Raw genomic sequence first — 11,264 nt, forward strand, 5'->3', positions numbered from 1 at the left:
AAAGCCGGGAATCGAACCCGGCCTCCGGGGATGGCAGCTAATCACGCTAACCACTACACTACAGAGGCGGACAGCTCTGTAATTTCTGCTCCAAACGACTTTTATTTCACTTAAGTCGGATAACGCGTGCATTCGCTACGCATTCTACAAACTAGACAGGCCACCCGGAATCGAACGCTGCAGAAATGCGTCGATTTGTCGTCGTGACCTTGAATACTTTATTTTCGAGAACCGTTCATATTGGTGGACGTGTAACTCTTGCACTAACTATGTGTATGTGCATCTTGAATGTAATGTGCGCAATTCACACTTTATTACGTTTTAAAATTTTTCCCTATTTTCATCTCGCTCAAATTTTCAAACTGGTATCCCGATTTATAAGACAAATTCACGTCAACATCTAGGGTCGAGAAAAATTCCTTAGGAGCCGGGCATTAAAAATAAAATTCACTTACCGAGCAAGCTGGCCGTGCGGTTAAGTTCGCGCTGCTGTGAGCTTGCATTCGGGAGATAGTGGGTTCGAATCTGACTGTCGGCAACCCTGAAGATGGTTTTCCATGGTTTCCCATTTCTATACCCAACAGATGCTGGGGCTATACATTAATTAAGGCCACGACCGCTTCCATCTCACTCCTAGCCCTTTCCTATCCCATCGTCGCCATGCGACCTGTCTGTGTCGGTGCGACGTAAAGCAAATTGTGAAATCAATCTCTGACCTCTGTAGTATTAACCAGTTCAATATAATCATTTTAAGATGTCACCACTGCTTCCGTCTTATTCACTCCTGCTAGCATGCTTTATGTCCCTCTGTTTGGAAACATCAATGCTCTGGTTATTTTCTCCGTTCAAGAACTTCTAGGCCAAGATCGACTGCTTAGCATCTCTGTGAAACAGTTACTAGTGGTCATGAGATACATCGATCGCTGATATAGATTGTATTCTTCGTTCATCTGTAGCAGGATCATGGTCTTGGTGGTGGCCGATATTTATAACAATGTATAAACCTTATAAATTCCGTCTTTAGATACACTAGATACATGGCAGTAGCATAGAAGAAAATAGGAATTGAAGTCTTACAAAATTAATTTTATTGTCGAGGACCGCGCAGCTGTTAGCTTGCATTCGGGAGATGGTGGGTTTGAACCCTACAATCTAGAGCCTATTTTACACCAGGCAAATGCTAGGCTGTTCCTTAACTAAAAAATAAAAATATTGCCGAGATATTTAAAACGCCACGAAATTAAAATAATATATAATAAAGCGTATTTCTAGAGAGTGGAGAGAAATCCAGAAAAGACTTGTGTTGCCCTCAGACTGGAATACACCAGTCGCAATTAGAAGCATTTAGGCATTTTCACATTTATATCCCTTCACCATGGCGACCGGGTGCCTGACAATTTTACTTTGGTTACTACTATGTTTAAAATGTATAACTACCGGGCGAGTTGGCCGCGCGGTTAAGCTCGCGCAACTGTGAGCTCGCATCCGGGAGATAGTGGGTTCGAACCCCACTGTCGGCAGCCCTGAAGATGGTTTTCCGTGATTTCCGATTTTCACACCAGGCAAATGCTGGGGCTGTACCTTAATTAAGGCCACGGCCCCTTCCTTCCTATTCCTAGGCCTCTCCTGTCATATCGTCGCCTTAAGACCTATCTGTGTCGGTGCGACGTAAAGCAAATAGCAAATAGCGAAGTAAAATTTATAACTTAGTGACAGAACCTAGACCACTCAATAGGTGTGTCATAATTTTTTAATAAATAGACGTTAATTTAACAAGTGAGAATTTTACAGTATTTAGGCTATGTAATTGGTTCTAACCTAATTAACTTTGATACAGTCAAATGTCAGACCGAGGAACGAAACTACACAAGGCAGCGAGGCTTGTTTCCAACCTCATTAGTGATGACAAATGAATGATAAAGGAGCATTTCCGGAACATATGTAACGAGGGAAATCAGTGAAAATCTGTCCTGAATCTTCTTCCAGATCAAATTTCCAGTATAATCACTTAACTTTTAACCTAAGATTAAGCGATGGAAATTCATTCCCATAATGCCGAAGACAAAGATGAACTTAAAGACGAGATGATTTGGTTCTCTAAGTTTCCCACATCTTCAATAGACGGGAGACACTAACAAAGTAATAAAAGTTCATTTGAACGTATTTACCATTTAATCTTATTTCCCTGAAACGTCCAAATGAACGTTGAAGGACGCACTTGACAGTTCCCAACCTGTTTATTAGACAAGCTGTAGGTATTCCTGTGTATATTTCGACAAGTTTAGTTGCTGTGTGTTAGACATGATTTTTTCATTTTTTTTATAGCGACTTAATCAGCTCTGCAACAAGCAGCTGATTCTATGCCTTACTGTGAATTACAAGGAATTATTCAAACCAGGAAATGCCTGACATATTTGATGGCTGGGCTCGTTGAATAATGCAACAGAAACAAGACGTCTGTGTGCGGATCGCTTCCCTAATAGATATCTTTCTGACAAGCAAAGACTCAGCGAACACTGACAGGTCATAGGCTCATTGAAAGGGCGAGTGCCGAAGGGTGGAATGCCAATTACTCGAACTATGTATTTTGCAGCATGACGAAGGCAATGCTGGCGCAAGTAGCGTATCTGGAGAATTGCTGTAATTGAGAACTTCGAACGCACGGCAGTTTATGCTTTATGCATAACATTTTCAAAGTATACTGACACTTTTTCCAAGAGCGAACTTTTGTACTAGACTCCACAGATATCTACAGATATCTCAGTATTATTTATCACCGAAATTAGACTCAAGGTAAATGAAGTCGACAGTTCCCGTAACGCTTGTCAGTGGGCTGAAGAAAATTTCCCATAGTATTCCTCAATGGTGACACCGATGTTTTAACATAGATGCTTAATAACAATTTAATTAAATCTGCATTTATTTATGGAGTTAGACATAGTTTAGTTAAAGATCTAAATTTTACCAGAAATCGGAAGACAGGTTACTTGATGTTGCACGTCACACGATAAGTTTATTTCCAAAAGGTATCAAATAAAAATATACAATAATTATGCAGTGTCTCTTCAAAAGGCGCTATTTCCGTTATAAGAAAGATGAGGAAAGCTGCAAGAAAAGGTATAGTAAAAGGCTCATGGAACGTACCCATGATCGGGTATGGTACAACTTTTAACGAATTACATCTTTCTGGTCTGGATTTCTCATGGCATTCGATAATATTCAACGACTGTCATGCATGTGGACGAAATACTGAATTATTTCTTGAAGTGGAAATAGAACCTTCTGAACAACCGCTCCTCAATTTTACAGGATGGTGACAGTGGTGAGTATTGTTTTAGGAGAAGTACAACTAGGCAACCATCCTCTGTTAACACTAATCAGAGAGAAAAATGGAAGGGATCCGACACTTCCAAAAATGAAGGTATCGGCCAAAGGAAGACAAGGGCCACGAAGGGCGTGGAAATGAAAATCTTATTTGGATTCGCGAACCAGATACCGTCGGGATCGAAAAGAACAAGAGTTGACCAAGGGAGGTCGGATAGGATAGACGAAAGTGAGGAGCTGGGCACGAGTAAGTGGAAGCCATGCCAGGACTCAGTTAAGGGCTCCGTGGCCACCAACCCACGCTCCAAAGTTCATAGCCCCTGGGGCCCCTTTAAGTCGCCTCTTACTACAGGCAGGTGATACCGTGGGTGTTATTCTACCACCCCTACCCACAGGGGGAAATATTACAGGAGAGAAGTTAAACATTCAGAGTGTAAAATTTGAACTGAAAATTCATTTTATCACTTGTCATTGGGCTGAAGAAAATTTCCAGTATTATTCGTGAATGGTGCCTAACAGACGAAAGCCCCGATAACAAATTACTCATTTGTCTAATCAAATAATAACCTAAATAGCTGTCCTCTCTCTGTTATTTACTAATTCTAACATAGGTGTTCACGTGCGTATTTCGTCTTATAAGAAGCAGACTCAGTGGTCTAGGGGTAGCAAGACCGTATCTTATATGGAGGGCCCGGATACGAATACCGGCCAGGTAAGGGATTTTTACCTTGATCTGAGAGCTGGTTCAAGATCCACTCGGCACACGTGAGAACAATTTATGAACTATTTGACTGTGAGATGCTGGTCCCGATATAGAAAGCCAAGAATAACAGGCGACTTACTTCGTCATGCAGACCACACGTCACCTGGTAATCTGGAGGCCTTCTAGCTGAGCAGCGGTCGCTTGGAAGGTCAATGTGTTTGCTTTTTTGTCCTATTATGGAGTACATGAAACACCGACTCAACCATGAAATTGATATTGATCGTTGAAGAATACTGTAGTTAATGCAACCCTTACATTGTGGCATGCATATAAACGTCTTACACTTCCTCTTCATTTTTCATTCATTCACTTCTTCCAAACGCATAAAATCTTACTTTTGACTGAGTGGATTTGATGTTGCTCTGCTACTGAAAGCAAATTTAGTTATACGTCAATTGCAGTCGGCAGCTATGACGTCACCCAGAAATGAATTCCTTAGGTATGAAATATTCGGCAAAAATGGAAGGAACTAATAAAAGAAGTTGCGCTCATTTAGTAGCATCAATTGGCAGCATTATGAAGATGAAATGCGAAATATATCAACCAAATTCGTGATTCAACACATATAACACAAAACACATGCTAAAACTTAAGTAATTCTTCAAACTTTATTTGAACATGACTACCAAACTATGAAGTATGTGAGTGGCAGCATTGATGTCATCGAAAGAAAATACATTTAACTGTATGAAACATAGAATTCACTTCCCGTACAAAGTGATTATTCACAATTAAGATTTACGTGGTACTAAAAATAAGGCTATCAAAATTATGGTCACACAGTATTTGAGTTTGACACCACTAAGGAAACAAAATGATAAGAATTCAGTTGTATATACAAGGAAGCTAAAGTTAGGTGAAATGTTCGAACTTTCTACTACTGTACGATTTGTTTCTTATTGCGACTAATATTGTGAAGGAAGCTATCGTGTCTATGTGTTTGGTACCGCTCCGATAATCACTTGGAGTTGAAATGAGGAAACCATAGAAGATCATTTCTAAAATACTCAAGCACAAGGCGTCTTCTTGATGGCGTTTCTCAGGCTAGATGTTCCCTATTCTGAAGCCAGATCAACCGCATGTTTTTTTTTCCGTATACTGCACTTTCTGTCACAAAAACCGATCGGACTCTTGTACAGAAGAATCAGCTCCAATTTTCTTATACGTCATCCCGAGCTGTGGTCTTTCGAAACAAAATATTTCTTCTCTTACTCTTTAACACGTTCACTCCGGTGAACGACCGTGGTCGAGTTGTCCAAACTTCTGTAGTCGATTATGACTGATTAGTGGACTGTGACTTCAGGAGCTAAAATAAACCTTTACTGCTTGATGTTCCTCTGATGACAAGAATACAAGGAAGATTTTTCCTTTACTCGTTCTTAGAATACTTGTGCACATGTTAGCCGTGGTAACATATGAAAGAGACAACGTTGACATGTGTAGCAGAAGCAAAAATTCTCAGAATGTCTCGAGAAAGCAGTTCAGGTGAAGAAGGCATGAATGATTGTTGGTTTATCCGGACTCAGCACATGACCTAATTCCGTGATAGGAGCAGGAAAAGGGAAAATGATGATACATTACATACAGACGTGGTATTTGATCCTTCTAAGTCGTCTTCATTTAACCAAACCTTACCAATTACCACCTCTGTCTTTCACTGGGAATCCAGGAGAAAATGTTGAAGTAATTTTTGTGATGATATAATTGCAATTGTTTACTTGTGTTTTAATCCCGAGTTTTACCAGCATGTTGTTTACCAAATTAACCTGTACGTAAATTAGGCGATAAGTGCAGTGCCGTACATATTTACAGAATATTCTATGTATCAAACGTGTGACTGTGAAAGAAATGAGGACATTTTTAGACTCGATGCTCATCACGGGGATTAATCAGAAACCTAATCTGAAGGTGTTTCTGTTTTCAAATCCTACAGCAATGTCTCTCAATCAGTTTGAGATTATTCGTGCTATTCTATATTTGAATGACTGCAGTATATTCTAGTGAGCTCTCTTAAATTCTTAAATTAGAATATAGGGTTTGTAGCCTGTAATGCCTCTTAATTTAACCATTTCCTTGTGTTTAAGATTTTCTATGTTCATGTCAAGGTATCATACTTGTTTAACACATTCCTGGGCCAGCAATGTAATGAAATGTAATGGGGCAGTTTACCACTGGGAGCGAACAACAGGTGCGTAGCTAAGGGGCGTTTACTGTGGATTAGAAGCCCCCTCTTCTGTGATTTTTTTACAAAAGAAAAATAAACAGAAACTGGGAAACAAGTGAAAGTCGGCTCAAAGGGTTGGGTATTTTAAATATTCAAAGAGACAATAAAGTAAAACCAACAGATTTCTTGAATCTGTTTTCTATAAAGCCTTGAAAGTTGGATTTTACATTGTAATCTGAACATATCATTGGTCATATTGTTCTTGTTCTGTGGCCTTACAATGACACTCATGCATGCGCACACCACACACGCACAAGTACCTTCATTATGTTCTATCATCATGTTGTAACCCTACCCCCTCCCCACACATCGGTCGATCCTGACTACGCTACTGGAGAACATGTTAATATACTCATTCATCTGTCCAATACACACTTTATCAATAAACTCACGTACTTCTATTATGTTAGAAAAGTCGTTAGCAATCTTTAGAGCAATATGTAGTGAATGTTAATGTTTGAACACGTTCTAACAGCACAGAAGTGTATTCAATTTGTAATTTGTAGAGAGCGGGTTAAACTAAGGCAGTCAGGTATACTGTGTAGCCTATATAAAATTCACAATAAAGGAAATGTGCATGTAAATAATTTATTATGGAAGGCGCAAAAGAATACCATGCAGTGTAAAGGCACTTATACAATGACAGCAAAACTCATAAGAATAAAATTAGGTTTACAAAGACATAAGAGGTCCGTAGATGCAGAGTGCGTCTCATACCATAAGTGGCCACGGCTGGTCCATGGTCCAACAGCTCTGCACTCCGACCGGCCAACCGAGCAGAGGGTGTGGCCACGGCTCTACCGTGGCTCTACGCCTCTGGCATTCGGTAGACGGGACCGAGCTGGACTTCACGGTTGGCCCCAACCGTTGGCTGTCCTGAGAATGATTCTTCCGTGGTTTTCCATTCTCCTGCACTAAGGCGAATGTCAGGACAGTTCCTAGTATAGGCCACGGCCTCCAACCTCCTCAACTTCACCGAGCATCTCGTTCACCGTAACAAATCTTCTGGCCTGAGAGACGGCGTCACCGTCTAAGAGGCCCGCCTTCCCCTTCAGGGGCGGAATGAAAACATTTTAGTAGTAGTAGAAGTAGAAGTAGAAGACATAATGAAGCCTGTGACTGAGTCGAGCGTAATATTGTTTTTACCAATTGCCCAACAATAATATGAAAAACGGAAATAATTAACAAATAATTTCCATTTATTTGTGCCAATTCAAAATTCAGCGGGCATTTGAAAAGGAACGGAGAGATTGCTAAAGAATTAGGCAGATGAAAAATGAAACTCAGAGTAGCTTTATATTTGAAGTTATCGGGATCGTGCATCAGTACGCGTCAAATAATAGGGACAATATTATATCTCATTACTTTGTGGAACTTGAGAATCACATGTTTTCCCGGAAGAATGGGTTTACAGAATACAGAAAATACTTTAGTCTACAACATAGTTGTTTATTTATGCACGGAATGTTTTAAATATTAGAAATTATTAAGACAAGTCCCAGTGAAATGAAAACCTTAAACTGATACTGTAACTGGGTTGAAATTACAAAATTATTTGAATGACAGTATATTATGAAAGTTATATTGGTGTGAAACAGATGCAAACTGATTGAATGTCTATTCGAAGAAATTAGTAACACCATTTCATGTGCTGGTTTGCTAGGAATGAATATTCTCTGAAGATGGCAGAATACTGATGGAAATAGATACATCCAAGATGATAGTACAGCAGCTGATATGGAATTATAATGCATTAAGCTCAATCCAGTGAGTATCCAGTTGTGATGATATACTGCAAAGTACAAAAATACTTTAGTTGCTAGATAAAATTCCTCAGGATTTGGCCAATTCCAGTGCATGGAAAGAACATCTACTTTAGCGAATTTAGGATGTATTATTTGTAAACAGGTAAAAGTCGGCATTTCTACTCCTACAAGATGTTTGTGACAAAAATATAACATGATGTCTTAATGAAAAGAAATAACAACGAGCAAGGAAAAAAGTTTATGTATATAAATAGGTTGTCTAATAACCATTCTAATGAGTTTCAGGAAATTTTCTACAAATGTCTCATTAATTTACGGTAATGAAAGCTGATGTAGATCTTGAATAACAGACTAATTAACTCAATATTTCATAGTAAATAACAATGATAAAGGTAAGTCTGGAATGTATGTTCGCATATAGGGACTTTTACATGAATACCAGTAGCTCACGCAGTCCATAAAAACAATGTGAACATATGTGTAAAGCATAAACATAGGAAACCGTAAGTTACCTTTTTCAATTTGTATCTTAATAAGGAATACACACACTCCGTCCCGTTACCATTCCTTTGAAACATTCTGATCTATGTTTGCGTGTATTTCCTCAAAATAAATACCCCTTCCTACAACATATGAACTATAAATAATACATTTAAGATTGAAATAAATATTGAGGATTCAAACTCCTATTAAAAAAACTACGTTCGAATTTGAAAACAATGAAGTACTTTCAATTCATCTCATTTAGGGGAAAATTTTCTCTTAATTTAAATGTTTACAACTTTGAAATTAACTGTCATAGTACACTGAGCTTGACTTGGTGGTCGTTCAGTAATTATGACATGAGAACTGAGCTCATAGTTCTTTATTTTCAGTTCTTCAGTTAACTAAAATAACCATACATGCGTAATGAATAATAGGAATATATTAGCAAAACGTATACCTTGTTATGATTATAACAATTTTAACTTTACGTCGTTGAAAATGACAGATAAATAGAAATTATTGTTCCCAGGGAGTCATACGAATACATCTGTATTATGCACATTCATTAAATACATTTTGCTATGCCAAATTAAGAGTGTAAAATTCTCATCAGGAAATCGCGCAGCATCAAGTCAACTTGCCCTGAAGGAATGCGGTGAGATCATTGTTAATACCATCGCAGAATCATAGAAACTGGTTGTCAATTAGAATCCATCATTATTAAAGATAATGCATCTACTTGTAACTATATTTTTAAATATCCACCAATAAATCAGCGTATCATATGTATTTTTATTTTCTGTAAATATAGCCAGTGCTCGATTCACAAAATGTATGACAGTTCTTAGTTTTTTTTAAAAAAAGTTCACATTAAACGTCTTTTAGTTGTTCACAGCAACTGTTATTGGTGGATCGGTTGCAAACGTTGAGTATGTAAAATGTTATCTAGGCTAGAGAGAACAAAATGTTGATCTTGACTTCCATTCAAGAGAGTCTCCTCATGTGTGTGAATGGAGTTGTAGACTGAGAACCTGATATCCAGACATAACCAGTCCTAGTCGCCTGACCTCAAACAACTATCAAGGAAGCATAGTATTTGTCCCCATACGATGCTAAACTCCATCTCCTCGGTCATGGTTCAGGAGAAAGAAAAGTAGTTGTATGCTATATTTATACCGTGATTTCATCTGGCAGTGGACTACAGAGGCCATGAGTTGGACTGAAATACCATGCGTAGGCATTTACATGTTACTTTTACACAAGGTAAACGACAAGAGCATGAATCGATAAATTCATTAAAAACGCTGTGCTTAAAATAACTATTGAGTCAGTGTTTCCACTGTGCTAAAACATACAACACGGTCTCGCTTCAATGCTACCTCACGACTCAATACATTGTCAACGGTTAGTGACTCAACTGACCGAAATATTACGTTATAATTTACTTAAATCTTGCAAAGAATTATTATGATCTATATTTAAAAATGTTTTGATGAGTGTCATTCTTCTTTTGTGATGAAAAATATTTCTGTAAAATCATTATTACCTTAAAATGTGCATTCAAAACTTTATAATGTACATAACTTTATAAATGATTAATTCCTAAGGTATTTCGTTGTTTATGTCACCTGATGCGGTTATGAATCATCTTCAGAACGTTAAAATCTGTATGATAGCATGTTATAAATGAATTGACAACGGAGAATTAGCCACGTTATTGTATCATACATGCTGTACATTGCTCTCTCAACATGTGGAACACTCCGGTTCCGCTGGGTTACCGACCTGTGTTGTTTTTGGTTACGTGCTCATTCGCTCATTGGAATCTCCTGACCCGCATGCATACTGAGAACTCAAGTTTACTCACCTTATCATCGGGGATTTTCGATGAGAAACTTAGCTGATTATCAACATTACACGCACAAAATAACACACCGAACACTTAAAACACACTTCACCACTTCTCACCACGAAACCTCACCTCCCGTAATCGCACAAGATACTCAGAGAGAAGGCAGTCTTTGATTAGCGACCAGCCGCAGTTCGACTGAACCTATGTTAGGCACGGCAAGCTGTTCGCTTAGTTTACAAGGGGACGCAACTTACGTCATTGTGGCGCAAGGTGGCCTCTCGCGGTAATGCAGGGAGACTCGAGCGGAATGGCATGGGCTGGTTCAGGAGGCCACACAATACCTTCTCCCCAGGTAACCTTTTTTATGAAGATTTGAGCCCTCTTTTTTAACATAGTTGTGTTTGGAGTCTCGCGCTTCAGCGGTTGAAGTTTCAACTTATTAGATACCTAATGTTGAAGCGAGCCCGCTTCCTCTTAGAAGACGCTTAATAAATAAATGATCTCACTATTTCATCCAGTTTAAGGAGGACCAATTAGAAGAATAGTAAGTATATTCGTATATCAACATTACGAATGGAGGTCACTTATCCAGCTACACCACTATTACACAAGCTAATTAATATTCCATGTACTCATTTTCGCTACTGAGTGCGATTTTTTCCGTTTTCTTAATTTTTAGTCCGTAATGTAATGTATACAAAGGGAAATTTTGATCGTAGTAGGAGTTCTGAGATTTCTGTTTCAAGTTTTCTGAAAACATGCAAAAGGTATTCATTATATATAGTATTTAATCAGGATTAAAATTGGATTTTCTTTTTAATTTGGCATAAAATTATCCTAGTCTTATTG

The 11,264-nt window shown here is 38.4% G+C and overlaps 1 protein-coding gene across 1 annotated transcript in view; it reads right to left on the reverse strand.

The window, feature by feature from the left end:
- LOC136863783 (uncharacterized) overlaps positions 1 to 10,539 on the reverse strand; it is a 251,087-nt gene extending 240,548 nt beyond the window's left edge. Inside the window, exon 1 of the mRNA XM_068226086.1 lies at positions 10,431 to 10,539. The gene's annotated coding sequence lies outside the window, so the exon portion shown is untranslated. The remainder of the gene's footprint in view (positions 1 to 10,430) is intronic.
- Between the last annotated feature and the right edge of the window lie 725 nt (positions 10,540 to 11,264).

Source organism: Anabrus simplex, chromosome 2 (assembly GCF_040414725.1).
Source record: "Anabrus simplex isolate iqAnaSimp1 chromosome 2, ASM4041472v1, whole genome shotgun sequence".
NCBI classification, from domain to species: domain Eukaryota; kingdom Metazoa; phylum Arthropoda; class Insecta; order Orthoptera; family Tettigoniidae; genus Anabrus; species Anabrus simplex.